The sequence below is a fragment of the Thermobia domestica genome, chromosome 17, assembly GCF_964235325.1.
Source record: "Thermobia domestica chromosome 17, izTheDome1.hap1.1, whole genome shotgun sequence".
NCBI lineage: Eukaryota > Metazoa > Arthropoda > Insecta > Zygentoma > Lepismatidae > Thermobia > Thermobia domestica.
Window position 1 is genome coordinate 179,216,322 of NC_137470.1, and position 17,775 is coordinate 179,234,096.

General features: G+C 36.8%; 1 long non-coding RNA gene across 1 annotated transcript in view; it reads right to left on the bottom strand.

The window, feature by feature from the left end:
- Nucleotides 1-17,775, bottom strand: part of LOC145674522 (uncharacterized) — a 71,933-nt gene that overhangs the window by 12,786 nt on the left and 41,372 nt on the right. The window contains exon 2 of the long non-coding RNA XR_014128963.1: nt 5,660-5,712. This is a non-coding gene — a long non-coding RNA (uncharacterized LOC145674522). The remainder of the gene's footprint in view (nt 1-5,659; nt 5,713-17,775) is intronic.

Genomic DNA, 17,775 nt, shown 5'->3' on the forward strand with positions numbered 1-17,775 from the left:
GACGGATAAATCATTGAGGTATTTTTAATTTGGCCAGTCAAAGTGCTTCTTTAACAGTGTATATTCGACAATAACCGATTGGGGTTAAATAAAATGCGTTCGCCATGTAATTTCATAACAAATGAAATGAAATGAAATTTTTGAGTTTTACGTACCACGGTTATGCCGGTTAGGCTAAAGGAGACGGTGATGATGAGAGATGAATGAAATGGTGGAATGAAGAAAGTGGAGGAAACGGGAGAACCCCGACAAAACCCACGCACACGGTGTTTGTCCACCACAAAGTTCACTTGGCGGGAGCAGGGTTTGAACCCGAGACCGCAAGCACCAGAGGTGAATTTTATAACCAAACTAGCTTTTGACTAGATGGGGGCTATGCCCCTAGACACCGGCGTTTGCTCGGCCTACGGCTTCACACCACTTACGCATCAACCTTTGCATCAACAGTGAATTTCGTGCATTTGCTCTTCATATCTCCTGAATTTGCCAATCTGGGGGCTTCGCTCACCACACCTGCCTTTGCTTGGCCTACGGCCTCGCATCTCAAACCCACAATTCTACAGAATTTCAAGTTTCTTTTACTATTTGAAATATGTAAAAAATAAGATTTTGTATCTAAAAAAAAACGCCCATTTAAATAACATGGGGATTTCTTCATCCCCATTTAGAACCCTTAAAAGTTAAAAATATGTACTTTTGGAAATTTTTCTGTAGATTATTCCCGAAAGGCTATAATCGTGCCAAATTTCACCATTCTAATCCTGCCGGAAGTGCCTAAGCATTCTAAGATGTAGAAGACGTCCCAAATAAATAACACGGGAAAGATATTTCAGTTCACCATGAAACCATTCTAAAGTTGGAAATTTTCATTTTTACTGATTTACTTACGTAACGATGATGAGAACGTACAAGTATACCGAATGTCAGGTTTGTATTCCAATTCCAAGTACCTAGAACATGAGATTATATGTCCCAAAAACTGCCCATTTAAATAACATGGAGAAATTCTTCATCTCCTGTTTAGACCCACTAAAAATTAAAAATATTCACTTTTGGCAATTTTTCTGCTTGTTAGTCCCGAAAAGATATAATCATATCAAATCTAATCATTGCATCCCTACTGGAAGAGCCCAATAATTTTGGGGCGTAAAAGGTGTCCCGTATAAATAACATGGGAAAGATTTTTTTTTTTCAGTTCTCAATAAAACCACTCTAGAGTTGGAATTTTTACTGACTCACTTAGATAACGATAACGAAAACATACAAGCATTCCGAATTTACGTTTGTATTCCTATTCCAAGTACCTAAAATGTGAGATTATAGATCCAAAAAAAAGGCCCATTTAAATAACATGGAGAAATTGTTCATCCCTCTTTAGAACCCCTAACAATTAAAAATGTTCACTTTTTAGCAATTTTCCTGCCGGTTAATCCCGGAAAGCTACGATCATGCCAAATGTCAACTTTCCACGTCAATCAAAAGTACCCCTTTAATTTATGTCAGTTCATAGTTAGGATGACGCGCGTCTATTTACTTTATTTCATGGTTCTCCTATATTCACTTTCTAATGTTCGGCTATAGATGCCACCTAATTTCATACAATTATACGAAATCATCTCAAGATTTTTCACTTCGTAATGTAGACGTAGGATTTACTATTGGCCTCCGGAGCTCACTTTAGGAATAATTAATCAGGAAAAAATCAATATTAACCGCATGCACATGACTGGCGATAGTTCGTGTTGGCCCCTTCGCGATTCTACGCGACGAATCGAAGGAGCGCGGGCCAAAATGAAGTCCTCGGTGCTCCTCGGTGGTAACTTCAACACCCTGACTCTAGATATCTTTTTCGATTCGACAAAACCCTGCTGCCAGTGGTACACTAGCGGCAATCCTTCGACGTGTTGCTATATCGACGATCGACATTTACCGGCAAGTGGGCCACTAGGTGTTGACGACGTTTACGGACTAGGATACGTTTGTGCCATACAGAAGTTTTGGTTTTGACCGAAACTAAATACAGTGTAATTCAAAATGAATGTAGCATAACTAAAGCGTATTTATTTATTTTGTAATGAAACCATCATTATTCATCATTGAGGCGAAGGATTCCCTCCTGAAAGAGAGGAAGGATTTTTTTTTCACTTTTGCTACTCTATCCAAATCCTTAAAAAAGAAAAAGAAAAGAAAAAGAAAAGGGAATTCTGCATAGTCTCTGTAGTGCAACGAAGCTTCTGTTTGAGTGAAGGTGATTTGATTCCGGCACAAAGTTCGTGACATTGTGTATGTCTGCTGTCTCTAGGAGCTCGTCTTGGGTTATAATTAACCACTGACACTGTAAACTTTCGTTGCTCTCCTTCAAGTTGCTTTGTTGAAGCAAGCATTTATGTTGTTTGGACATGTGCTGCTTGAATGCATGTGTTTAAAGTGTTTTTCTTTGTGGGGAAGCTAATGATGTATTTCTTGTAAGGGAGGTTATCGTTGTCTGGTGTGCATGATTCTGGCAGAGTAATATAATAATTTTGTTGTGTTGTTTCGGATTTCGTGTTAAGATAGTTCTAGTGACGTGTTCTGGATATTTTTTTATGTTTGTGCGTTCTGATGTATCGATATGTAGTTTTCTATAATTTGTGAGTTGTGGGATGATTGGGTGATGTAAACATCCCCCTTATGAGGTAACTGTGTTCATGTTTTTGAGCATGAGATGTCTGGAGGCTTTCTGTATTGCTTTATGAGAGTGTTTTGTTTTGGTGGTTCAACAGCCATGATGAATACATATCTAACCCACTGCATGATGGTTTACGTAGCTTCCATAACGGCTTCTTTGATCACGGTTTTGATGCCTTCTCTTGGCACTTCTGTTGTGGAGTCATCTGTTGTTGTGAATTCGCAGGGAGAACATACAAAAACAAAATTGCTCGGAAAGGAAGGTTGTAGGTTATATAGTTTGTATTTGTAGTTTGTGCCAAAGCCGTTAGAGGCGTTAGTTGTGTGGAAACAGTTAACAACGCAAATGGCGATTGCGAAGATACAGTGGGTATATTGTCTGATTTGTACGAACAGGGTCTGTCGTAACAGTGCACACTTATTTTTATACATAATTCAAGAAGTAAGCATTGCATAGGAAATGCATTTCACGCTGGGTTCAGAAGTTTGAATTCAATGGATGTTTGTGCTCCATGAAATTTTGATCGATCAGAATCATCTAGAGTCACAGTTGATAGGATCTGTGTTACATAGGGTGCTCATAACACATGCTGCTAAATTTTATCTTCTGGTTTAGTTAGTAGTCTGCTTTTAATACTAGTATCGCTACTATGAATGATGGTAGTCCGTTTTGTTTGTCCGTTTATAGCATTAATCAACGGTTCACCTTTAATGGGAACTTCTGTAATCTTATCATATGGTATCACTACATAAACGCGCCGCACAGTTTCCTGAAGGAGGATCGAACTTCGAGATAAATTATTTACCCATAACAGCATGTGTGGGTTAGCCACCTACGTTTTCTCTGAATACTTGTTTCAGGAAGCAATATCCTTAAACTAGTATGCCAGAGAAAAACATTCCTCCAGGCGTATCATGACGGACAATCTGACTTGTGCCTTAAGTATTATCCGGATAATTGGCTCGCGGACAATTAACCCCAAATTACGTCTGTATAAATAAACGTTTCTCCACTCCATTAGCATAGATAATCAGGTTGGTCGTCGACCTTTTTCCTGAACATTTCTTTCATGAAGCGTTAACTTCAAGCTGCGTGTCTCAGAGAAAAACATTTCCAGAGGCACATCTTGCATGAATAAGCTGACTGGGAGACTAATTGTTCCCTAGATACGTGGCTCTTGGAGGCGATTCCAAACTACATGTCAGAGGTAAACAATTCTCCAGTGCAATATGCACAGACAATCTGATTGGTCGTCTATCTGTTTTCTGGAACTTATTCGCAAGCTATCGATCATGAAGCACTAGTATCGGCTTTTTTCTAATTTTGGAGATTAATGCTTGAAATGGGCAGAATATATCATGCACAAAAATATTACACTAGAAATAATTTCCAGTTTACTATAGTCAGTAATAACTTGGTCTGAAACCATGGTAATAGGTTCGACACATTATCCTAACTATACGTAGGGGAAGGCGTTGTACTTTGAAACAATGTACCTTTGAACACCTGTGCTTTTCTCGAATTCAGAGCTATCTAGGTGCAGTGATTAAAATTCATTTGAAAGATTAAATGAAAAAAAAAGCACCACAAACGCGTTTGGCTGTTGTTTACTGAGTGTCGAGTAATGTTCTTTTTAATTTTTTCACCTCCAAAACGAAGATTTTTTGTAGTTACCTTTTGAGTTTTGTGCTCTTCGGTTTTCGAAACTTGTGATATTTATTTGTCCATACTTGGGGTAGAATCATTGGTGAATACAGTAATATTTTTAGTTTTAACTTTTGTTCAATATTTAAGCTAGTGAGGAACTTTTTTTTCGTAATGGTGGCCCTCTTGTACCTATGAACATTAATGCATCGTGTACCTTTGAACGACAAATAATATTGTTTAAAAGCTATACAATGTAAGTAGTTAAAATAATTGATATATTTTATATAGGTTAGGTTAGGATATAAAGTTATTAATTATAATTTTAAGTAGTTTCTAAATATTCACTTATTGTATAACATAATGTTAAGACTTGTATATGCTCAACTTTATTGTTCACAAGTTTTTGTTAGAACTTCTCTTCAATTTTTAATTTAATTGATAAAATTTTAATTATGGGGAGCTTTTTATAGCTAAACCTTTTATTGCAATTTATAACTGTTAATATTTGTGGTTTCCTTTTTTTATTGCCGCAGAAACATTGTAATTATCACGGTTCAAAGGTAAAAGAGGGTCTGTTCAATGGTGCACGACCATAATATACCTGCGAACAAAACGGATTTGTTCTTATTTTATCTTATAAAAGCTATTGTAATTATGTAACACGTTTAAAAATCATCCTATCTGATAACAAAGAGATGGCACTTCAAATGTACGGCAAAAATTAGGGAAAAAGTGTTGAATATTAGCACCAAAATTTCGAAGACTCTAAAAGTGTTCACAGGTACAACGCCTTCCCCTATATAAAACTACATGAACTGACATACAATAAAGAGATACTTCTTGTTGACATGGAAATTTGAAATTTGGCATGATTGTACTTCTCCGGAACTAACCGACAGAAAAATTGCCAAAGGTGGGTCTAAAAGAGGGATGAATAAATTCCCATGTTATTTAAATGGACTTGTTTTTTTTTGGGGGGGGGGACAAGATCTTATCTTTTATATAGTTGTAATAGGAAAGAAACTTGAAATTCCGTAGAATTGTGGGTTTAAGAGGTACGAGACCGTAGACCGAAAAAGCGTCGGGGTATAGGGGTGGAGCCCACAGCTGGCCGAAGGCTAGTCTTTCTTGCATAAAACTCTTTTAGGGTACAAATAGTGTATTCACAAATTTATAAAACACCAAGGATTACGTCAATGAGCATGGTTCTGGCTTTGATCTTTGGTGAATGCATATGCATCTGCTAGCCTCCCGGTGATAACCATGGAATGCGGAACTGACACACTTAGCTTCACAGAAGATTTTAAGTGGTCAACTTATACGAAACCAAAATGTTTTACTCACTTTTTCTTGCATTCCGCGAGCATCACGAATGCCAGCACCGATAAACAGAGAAGCTGAAACAAATGAAAATTGAAATAAATAACTGTAACATGAAACTAAATAAACAAAATAAATATTTATTTTTGAACTATACATTTCGATATTTTTTTTTTAAAAAAATAGATAGAAAATAAAATTATTGCATTTTTTTTTTTTACATGGAACTCAACTTTAATGTTATCGTAAATGTATGCCAGTCCTTAAAATTTATTGACACAAATACTTTAATTTGCCTTTTTTTCTGTCAGTATTTCGTGAAGAATAATAACTAAAAAGAAATATACAGGATGAGTTCCTTTTTAATTAGAGACTGCAAAATATCTGGAGAAACAATCATCGGTTGAAAAAAATGTTCTTAGTAAAATATTATTTTAGAGGGGGAAGATTGATGTCTGATAAAATTACAGATTCGAATTCTACAATTCTGCAATTAGTAAATTTTACTCGACAAATTTTTATCGAATGTCAATAGATGAGTTGAGTTGATTCTAGCGTCCCTTTCAGCAGAGAGAGCTGTATGAGACTTGGACCTACTGATTAACGTGGAGTCCGAACCACATGAGCTCCCGCCGGGAATCAAACCCGGGTCTCACACTCTAAAGGTGGGTACTCTAACCGATTTTTTTTTAAAAAGATCAACCGATCATACCTCAGTTTCCTTAGCAACCCGAGTTTCCTCGTATACAAGGTATCTTCGACCTTTACCATTATCGACAGGGACGCGAACACATACATATCCCGGACAGTTAAAATTCCGACCTTGCTCTTCAGAGAGAATTGAACCCCGAGTGGATTGCGCCTCATGATCCGAAGCCGAACGCCCGAGACCACTCGGTTATTGCCACCGGCATTTAGCCACGAGGGAGCTCTGTCGATAGATGGCACTGTAGTCTATGAGACCTAAATTTACTAAGGTCTCCTCAATTAGGAACCACCACATTTCATTTAAAAGAAAATTAACCATAAGCAGTAGTAATCAGGCTTGCCAACCACATGATAATTTTACGTGATATACAACAATGTAAGCCTCAATGCAATATATGCTAATGCCCTTGCGATGAATATACAATAATTTTAGAAATCGCACTTTTTTCTTTTTTTTTCTTTTTTTGAGTTTTTGAATGTGCAAATAAATTGAAAATGTGCATTAAATAATTATAAAACACACACGCTGAGGATTTTAACAGACATTCCCGATAAAATAAATCAATAACAATTTCAGAATTGATAAATTGCAACCCTGTATCCACTCTTTAAATTCAATTACGTTTACGAGGGAGTGGAAACATTGCTGATATTTAGAAATATTTGTTTTACGTCCCACGTTTATGCCGGTTAGGATAAAGGAGACGGTGATTATGAGAAATGAACGAAATGGTGGAATGAAGAAAGTGGGAGGAAACGGGAGAACCCCGAGAAAACCCACGAGCACGGTGTTTGTCCACCACAAAGTCCACACAGCGCGAGCTGGGATCGAACCAGGGACCCCAAGCACCGGAGGTGAACGCTCTACCACTGAGCCACCGCGCCCTCTGCTGTTGTTTAGAGTAGTGTTATAAGGATGACGATAGTAACGTCTGGAGTCCGAAACTGAATATTACTAGGTAAGTTTGTTAACTGTTATTGCTATTACCCTTGTTTCTGTAATTATCAGATGTATAAGGAATATACCATAATCTTCAACCAACTTAAAAATTTCGTTACTGAATTCTCTATGTGTGTGTGTGTCTGTCTGTCTGTCTGTTACTTACGATTTTTTTTTCAATATTGAGCCCTTCAATCGATAGAGCATCAAAAACTATCTGATACTGAGAAAGTGATAGAATTTTTTCGCGTCACTCTTACCCTTCCCGAGATATTTTCCAAAAAAATGGCCAATTTTTTGGAGGTTTAGGAAGCCATAACTAGGGGAAACATAAGTTATAGAGAGACCATATTGATGTTGATCAATACTTAAGAGGATGGTGAACAATTTGGTACCAAATAGTAACCGGTGGTTACTGGCCAACTGGCCATCGTTTGTCAGATATGGGCCAAAAAAGGTTCGAATTCCGGGAGATTTAAGGAGCCACATCTCGGGAACCGTAAGTCATAGACAGATTATATTTTGTGAATTTTTGCGAAGAAACAGAAGAAAGCGCGGATAAAAAGGTTTACTTTTACATGTAGGAACAACCCCAGTTATTGCTCCCACTCCATCTCTTCATTCTTTTTAAGTTCGTTCTGGTAACACTGTTGGAGCATTCTCAACTGGTTGTAATATACGATAATTTGAAAAAAATCAGTAATTTTGTTTTCTAAGGTTGGCAATTCTGCTTTTACCTAGAAAGTGCAGTGTTTCAATCTCTGGTTGTGTTCGATTTGCACTGTACCTCTACAGATTATTGTCCGGCATAGGAGTTTCCATTGCAGGAGATTACCTTGCAGGTGGACTCTGGGTATTGCATCTCACTTCTATTTGCAGGCTTTCCACAGGTTGGTGATGGTGCAGGCTTGATGGGACAAGATCCGATTGAGGAGTCCTAAATTATGATAGTCCATTGGGCTGGCATTTGGACTCTTGACAGGGGTGTAAGACAAGTCAAGTTCCGAAATTGCAGTTTCTTATTCCATGCGGCGACAGAATTGCAGCGGTGCTTTAGTCGTGTGGCTGAATGCCTTGTCTTGGTGCAGAACAACTTGATTCACGTTTTGTCCGTACGATGCTGACATTTTATGCTGGTACACTTCAGTCTGGCAAGAGGGCAAAAATCTGGTAGTAGGCAGCATTGATTTTGACGTTTCGCTCTATCTTTCGGAGACGCTGTTTGATCTGTACGAGAAATCGACCTTTTAGGAAGCGGTTCTATCTGCTTGCGTCAGCGTGGTGAGACCAGGACTCTTTACTGCATATTTTTGTATAATACGATTCACAGTGGTATGACCCACTGGAAAATTACGATCTTTACACATTTTCTACGACGCGTGACGCCGTGAACGGAAGGACAAACAATGAACCACACTGTTCTACTACGCGACTAACGAGATACCGTTGTATACCTCGTGCGTAAGAACCATACTCAAATTCGCACCGATATAAGTGAATCAACCGTTGTATTACCATCGTTGTATGGCAAGGAACGCTTAAGGGTCTTCACTACAGCGAAATTAAGCTACCGCTAATTTTAGAGTATTTCTGTAATATCTTCAAAACAAATAAAAATATTCGAAAAGCAGAAACGTAGTGAACTGGACAATACAATTTTGCATGTGATACCTTCACTACGATTTACCTACCCGCTTTTGGTATCCCGTTATTTACAGAACGCGCAAAAAAATGCTAAATCTTTCTACAGTTGCAAATCGAAAGCAGATAGATGAATTGTGATAACGGTATCACATGCAAAATCGTATTATCTAGTTCACTACGTTTCTGCTTTTCGAGTATTTTTATTTGTTTTGAAGATATTACAGAAATACTCTAAAATTAGCGGTAGCTTAATTTCGCTGTAGTGAAGACCCTTAAACTGAAAATGTTTGATTGATAGCACTTTCAATTTGAATAAAGGATTAACGAAAGAGATGAAACGTATTATTTGGACGCTGAATCGATTGGAAAAAAAAACTACCTCTTGATATTACTTACCATTTTTGCTCTTATATCTCTCATAGACGGAGGGACATAGCTCTTTTATAATACTTCTGTATTTCTGATACTAACGTATAGCATAGTTAAAAGTGGACTATTACTACAACAACAACTACTATTATTATTATTATTATTATTATTATTATTATTATTATTATTATTATTATTATTATTATTATTATTATTATTAATAATAATAATAATAATAATAATAATAATAATAATAATAATAATAATAGTAATAATAATAATATAGTGGGCTCTATTAGCTGTTCTCTCTTTAACTATATGTCGCCTTAACCGCCAATCTTCCAAGAAATAAGTTATTTATTTTCGTTATCAGTTAGAGACTGGGTGTTAGGCAAAATGCCTATTCTTTAATATTAAAGATATGATCAAAAATAACGTTTTAAAATTTATAAGGGGGTTTATAGTTTCAATTTAAGCCAATTTTATTTTGCCTATTTCGCCCATTCCTGCGTAAATATTTGCTTTAGTGCCTAAGGTTGCCTATTGTATGCATTTTCTTCAAAATAAGACTTTATTGGGGAAAATATATAATTTAGTATTTCAAGAAAGGATTCTGCCTCTTCCGAGAATTTGTAAGTGTTGTTTGCAGTGATAAGATGTCGTAAAACTTTGAACTGCTGTGTGCACATTGATAAAGCGACGTAAAATTTTAGACAGGTTGCATGTACTGATAAGTGTATAAAATTTGGACTGTTATGTGTAGTGATAAAGTGCTGTAGAGAATGTATTTATCAAATATACGTGGAGTACATTTCTAACTTCGTTTTTTTATATACAGTAAAAGAAGATATTAACAAACTGGTAATATTCGACATTCTTTGATTTTTTACTTTTTGATCTTGAATTTATCTTTTAATTGTATTGAGTATTTAACATCATTATTTAGAGTTATATTTTACTGTCTATTTTTAAAGGCCTATTTGCCAGCCCATTTTCCAGGATTTTAGTGCTTAAACATCCAGTCTCTAGTTACCAAGTTACATCAGTGTTCCATAACTTTATTCGGTGTTTCTTTTTGTCATGTCACAACATTTATTTATTACACAGTGTTTCGAAAACAGTAAAACAAAAACAAAAAAAAGTATTTAATAATAGTGATAATGGTGGTAATCTAACTTATTATACATTATTTTTTGTTCCAATCCACTCATCCTTATTGTTTTTTTTTTAATTGGTAGGAAATGTTAGTGATAATTCTAATTGCAGCTCTCAGAAGAAATTACTGAACCAGGGGCGGATCCAGGACCGACTTCTGGGGGGCGGTGGTTTGTCATACTGCTACTTAGAACTAGTTTTAACAGTTTCAAACTCTGGGAGGGTTTTATTTATATATAGAAAAAAAGTTTCCTCTTCTGGAGGGGCGATCACCCCTCCTGGATCCGCCACTAAACTGAACCAGGAACGTATTGTTTGTTTTTCTTTGCATTGTATTTCTTCATTGTTTGGGCTTTATGTTTTAGGTTGAGATGTCTCACAAAAAATAAATATCCTTGTCTTTATAAATGTTTCTACTTTTCTTTCCATTCAGTGTTGTATGCTTAATCGTATTCTTTTTTTCAGTTTGGTGAGTTTCTTTTTCTTAAATCAATACAGATACACCGCAAATAAGCACAGAAGGTCAGGAGTTAGAATAGGACACTGAAACATATATTTTTGGATACCGCACATATTAGTTCCTAAGTGAAGTCATGACCCGACTATGGTAGGTCCCATAGTTTTAGAGCTATGGACCTTTATACTTCATTTTTTCATGTTTTCGGCAGCCTACAACTCCGAAAGGAAGCATTAGTGCACACAGGTTGGTCTATACCTTTGTCGTGTGTTGGTGTTGGGAATCACCTCCCAAACGTTGTCGGTGTTGTTTTAAAACACCCCGTAACTAACTAACTACCTTTATGGCCTTTATACATAGGTATATTCGACCACCTTCGACAACGTTTGGAAGGTGTTCCTTATACCATGACAAAACAAAAAGTATAGACCAACCTGGGTGCACAAATGCTTCCTTTCGGAGTTATAGGGTACAGAAAACATGAAAAAAATGAACTTTAAAGGTCCATAGCTACAAAACTATGGGAGCTACCATAGTCGGATCAACACTTCATTTAGGAACTAATACGTGAACTATCCAAAAATGCAGGTTTCAGAATCCTAATATACTCACCCAGCAATTTTTGTAGAATTAATTTGAAGTAATTATAAACTATATTTATAAAAATTGTTGCTGAAGTACCGCAGGATTCTGAAACTTTGATGTTTGTATAGGGAACATTCCAGTTCTTAAGTGAAGTCTTGACCCGGCTACGGTAAGTCCCATAGTTTTGGAGCTACGGACCTTTAAATTTCATTTTTTTATGTTTGCACCTGGGTTGGTCTGCACCTTTCTGTCTTATCTTGGTGTCAGGAATCACTTTCCAAACTAAAAAAAAAAAAAATCAACTTTAGAGTGGTTTTATGGTTAACTTGAAAATCTTTTCCATGTTATTTATATTTAACATTATCTACACCCCAAAAAGTTTAGGTTTTTCCGGCAAGATTAGAATGATGACATTTTGCCTGATTGTAGCCTTCCGGGACTAACGTACAGGAAAACTGCCAAAAGTGAATATTTTTATTTTTTAAGGGGTCTAAAGAGGAATGAAGAAGTTCCCATGTTATTTAAATGGACGTTTTCTTGAGATAAAAAATATTATTTTCTAGGTTGTTGAAATACGAAAAGAAAATTGAAATTCTGTAGAATTGTGGGTTTGAGAGGTGCGAGGTCGTAGACTGAGCAAAGACGGGGTGTAGGGTAATCCCCCAGCTGGGGAAATTCAAGAAATATGAAGAACAAATGCACAAAATTCACTGTTATTGCAAAGACTGATACATAAAAGATGCTGTCCAAAGACTAGTCCATATATAAAAGCCATTAATCATTATCCCTTCCTGTTTTTGTTTTACAGCAATACGCTCCAAAATCAAAAATCGTTTATTTCAACCATTTCCGGTTCGAATAAAGGGTCAAAGGAGCAAATGAAACCTTTTGTTGGGATCCTGTTTTGTACGGTCCTGAAATGTTATCTTGAGACACTAAATTGTTTGCTAACAAAAGTTTCTTTCCATATGTTACAGTTTTCATTCTCTACAGGGTGGCTATTTGAAGCGATCGCAACGCGTTTTTATTGCTCATGCGTACGCTTGGAATACGCTGACCATGTATTTAAATGTGGATGAGTAACCACAAACCCGAAAGCAATAAAAATGCGGAAAAACGTCATCTCGAGCGTATTTGGTGCTTTTCGGAACAATAGACCGCCTGCTGTTTAAAATATGTCAAAAAGAAGGGTAAAAAAGGAAAGACGTGTTACCGGGCAAGGGTATTTTAGCAAGAAAAAGCTGCTTTGAAGATGCTTTGTGCAGAGTACTGGAACTCTGCTATTATAGACCTGGACTTGGCAAGAAAGACCTACAAACCCTGACTGGCTCACAGTATAATTTATAACTCTGGCAAAAATAAAGTTACCAAATAGCCACCTTGGTCGCGTTCGCTCTATTGGGTAACGCTTCGAAAACGCATTTTCAAATAGCCACAGACTTCTGATTTAAGTACAGGGTTAACGAAGCAAATATAACGTATTCTTGGGACACTCAATCAACTGCAAAAAACACATCTTGATGACATTTACCGATTTTACTCTCAACAAATCACTACCGGAAGAAATAGTAAATTTGAACCAGATTCCGTTTTGGTAGAGCGTTGTAGACAGCCAGGACATGTTGTCTTGAGAAGCTAAATTATTTGCAAAACATCATTTCTTTCTATCTCTTACTATTTTCATTCTTCAGCAATAAACGTTGAAACCCGAAAATGACTAATTTGTACCACTTCTTGTATGAATAAAAAGTTCACGAATGAGATTAAACTTATCCTTGGGACTCTCAATCGAATGCAAAGAACTGCATTTCGATATATTTTATCCTTTCTGCTCTGATACCTGTCGACAGACGGACGTACAGACAAAAACGTCCTATAAGACTTCCGAAATTTAACCATAGCATACTTTGAAATTCTAAGAAAAAGAGGTACGAATAGCGAAATTAAAGTGAAAGCAGAAATGTGAAGTAAAGACTAGGAAGCAATAGAAACCAGTTGAGAATGCTCCAAGAGCATTGTCAGAACGAACTTAACCCCTTCAGTGCGTAATTTTCGGATGCGAACAGCTGTAAAAAAGTGTAGTTTTTTTTAGAACTTTGAAATTTGTTACCTTTTAATAACTTTTGAACCTCTCGAGCAATCACAATGAAATTTTCGGCATTATGATCTTTGTTGCTTCTAATTAGCTACTATAACTTGTCATTGTCGTATTTATGGTTATCATCATCATCATCGTCATATGGTTAGGTTACACAAAATTTGGGAATGCCTCAACAGATCAAGCCCAATTTTTCTGTATGGTCTCTTGGGGTTCCTAGGTGAGCGCAAACTCGCCAAATATTGTCGGGAATAACATTACTCATACTATGGGCAAGTATATTCGCCATACGCAATACAAAATAGCCAAAGGAAAATGAAAGCGTATATATACGCCATCCGCACAACAGGTGCGTTTTGAAGACACGAGTTAACTCGCCACCCACACTCAAGGGGTAAAAAAGAATGGGAGTCAAGGATAACTGTGATTGTTCCTGCATGTAAAAGCAAAACTTTTAATCCGCACCTTTTTCTCTTTTTCGCAAAAATTTGCAAAATATCATCTTTCTATGATTTACAATTCCCGAGATTGGGCACCTTAAATCTCTCGAAATTTGAACTATTTTTAGACCAATATCTCAGAAACGGTAAGTTATACAGAGATTATATTGGTGTTACTCAATACCTAAGAGGATGGCAAACATTTTGGTACCGATATTAACTGGTGGTCACCACCGGTTACTATTTGGTACCAAAATGTTTACCATCCTCTTAGGTATTGATCAACACCCATATCATCTCTCTCTAGCTTATGGTTCCCGAGATATGGCTCCTTAAATCTACAGAAATCGGCTATTTTTTGGCCAATGTCTCAGAAACTGTAAGAGTGACTCGAAAATTTGCATCACTTTCTCAGTTCTTCATGCTCTATCGAATGGAGGGTTCAAAATTGAAATAATCGCAAATAACTGACAATGGCGCCCATCATGGGGGACAAGGTGAGGCGCTCGCCCCCCTAAGAGGAAATTGTACTTGAGAATATCGAAAGCTCAATATAATTTTTACATTAGTTACAGCATAATTTGAAACTATATTTGAAACGATGCTTATACTTGCCCCCCCCCCCCTTCTTGGAAACCACAACATGGGTGCCCTTGATAACGGACACACAAACATAGCGAATTTAGTAACGAGCTTCTTAAGTTCGTTGATAATGTATTGGAGACACTACAGTGAGTTTTCTTCCTTGCTTCAATTTTTAAAGTAGGGAGCTCATGTGGTTCGGATTCCACGTTAATCAGTAGGTCCACGTCTCATATAGCCTCGCTGCTGAACGGGACGTTAAACTCAAAATCAACTCAAGTCAATTTTTAAAGTTAAATTGTCATTATTGAAATTATTATCTATTAAATAATAACAAAATTATAATAGATATTTTCTGAAAACTTATAATATTCACCAGAAAACCAACTGTTTCCAACAGTAGACTACCCCGTCAGTTTTTTTTTCAAGATACATTACTTTATGTGATATTGTAAACTTGTTAATGAAATATTGATATACGAAATATAACTAAATCATGAGAGCTGTTTCCGATAGAATTGTCCATGCAAAACACTCCTCAAGAGCAAATTTCATTTTCTAGAATTTTCCTGTTGAAATGGCATATATATTTTATAGGGTTTTTTAATGAAATTTGAAGCTAATCTAATATAAATAAAATAAAGAGTTTATTTGTGTGTGTGCCTGTGTGCTACCCGGGGCCAGACGAGTGGACCGAGAGTTACCAAAGTTTGGTCACGGTTACTTTGGTCCAGGCCTGAGACCAAGACGAAGAGTTTTCTCAAAATTCAAACCAGGCAGGTCTCAGGGAGTGGTTACCAGGACATCTGAAAGCATTAGAAAATGACAGATATTAGTGTCAAACTCATAGTTTTCGCGATCGCTGTGGCCAATAGTGAAACTCCGACCTTATTAACTTCCAAATTCACCCTATTCGGCTGCGGGACGGGAGTTACCGGGGGAGATACCGAGATATGTGAAAATAATTCAAAATGACCGATATTAGTGTCAAATCCATAGTTTTAGCGGTCGCTGAGATCAATGGTGACACTTCCATTAGCGATGAATTTTAAATTCAGCTATCATTGTATGCGGGCCGGGGATCATCTGCGAGGGGGGTGTTACCCAGACATGTAAAAATAATCTAAAATGATCGATATTAGTATCAAATCCATAGTTTTCGCGGTAGCTGAAATGAAAATGATACTCCCACAAGCGTTGACTTCCAAGTACAGCCCCCATCGGCTGGGAACCTGGTAGTCTCAGGGAGTGTTTACTGGGTTATGTAAAAGTAGTAGAAAATGATCCATGTTTTTTTTTTCTTTTGGTTGTTCAGTTTGTTTACGTAGATATGTTATCTGACCCATGAGAATAATGGGTATTTCAGCTAGTTAAAAAAAAATAAGAACGAACTTCTCGAAGCCATCTTCAAGAAAAGAGTTATTTTCTTTGTTTACTCTCTATTTGGAGAGGGAGAGGTAAGTAAGTAAAATCTTTGAGTACCTTCTAGGAACTGTAATTTATAATTTGGTACGGATAGCTTGAACCTTGTAGCCTCTAGGACTGTGTACACACATGAGGACGTAGGGCTATCCAAAAGTTGCTTTGTAAGCATTTACAGAAAGATGAGAATGTAAGGTATGTTTATTGAAATCTGGAACCCGATTATTTCTCACAATCCTCTCCTTACGATCATTTTAATTCCTTAGGAGTTCTCAAGTTGAGAATCAAACCCGAAATCTCGTGCACGCACCGAAGAAATTCGCGACAGCAGACAGACTTGTGAATATAATTAGGGAAAAAATAGAACAATGTTGATAATTTACGAATTTTTGGAACTATATTTTTGGGTCAATATCTCGATAACAGTTAGTCATAGAGAGATGACATTGATGTTAATCAATACCTAAGAGGATGGTAACGTTTTGACACCGACATTAACTGGTGGTCACTGGCCAAACCAGAGGCCAGTTGGACATTGCCCAACGGCTACTATTTGGTACCAAATTGTTCAGCATCCTCTTAGGTATTGATCAACACCAATATCATCTCCATATAACTTACGGTTCCCGAGATATGGTTCCTTAAATCTCCGAAATCGGCTATTTTTGGGCCAATATCTCGAGAACTGTAAGAGTGACGCGAAAAATTCCATAACTTTTACAGATATTCTTTGATTATCGAATAGAGGGCTCAACATTAAAAAAAGTCACAAATAACAGAGAGACAGGCATACAGAGAATTCAGTAACGAACTTTCCAAGTTCGTTGAATATTAAACATTATTTTCTTTATAGGGTAATGTAGTCTAGCAATAATCAATAGGTAGTGGAGATGATGGGATACTCTCCTGGCGGAAAAGAGGTCACAAGAAGTTGTCAGCCTCCCAAACAGTTTAACGACACGGACATTAGTATTACATTATATGCATTAGTATTATAAAAATGGTGATGCCAGCTACACCACGGGACAGATATTAATTTTATTTTTTATAAATATATCTGGCCATTACTGGAATCTACAGCCTTATGCTTGTCATGTATGAAGGATAGCGTCCTTCGGTGAACACACTATCCGAGGAAATGGGTAAGGAAGAGGGGAATGGGGAGCGAAGAAAGTTTCCTGGGACCTGTATGCTAGATACAATCCTGGTGCGAATGATGAAAATCTAAGGAAAACCCCAGGCACAAGGAGACTTACGGAAGTATCACTCACCGATCTGAATGAAACTTTGCACACTAGTAGAACATCGAAAAATAATCGACACGTATTTTTTTTTCGGCAATTGTCAAGATTTAAGGGTAGAAACCACTCTTTAAGTGTTAGGGGTAGTCTCCAAACATAGACAGAAAACAATCATTTAAGACAGAAGAAAACATACTGCAAGGGAGGGGGGTTGGGAAAGCTGATTCATTATCTGAAGACAAAATTACAAAATTCAAAATGGCGGATCTAATATAGGGAAGGGATTACAATTACCAAATGTCTTCTGGTTTGAAATTCTCTGCATTTAGCCAAGAACAATTATAGTTGGCAGGGGTTATTACGAGAAGATTGCAGACCGATTTGAAACCCCTTTGTATTGATTTGAAACCCCTTCACCTCTCCCTATTCGGGGTGCTTATGTATACTGAGTCATCTCGCTTCTTACTATGGCAGAACTTTATATATATATATATATATA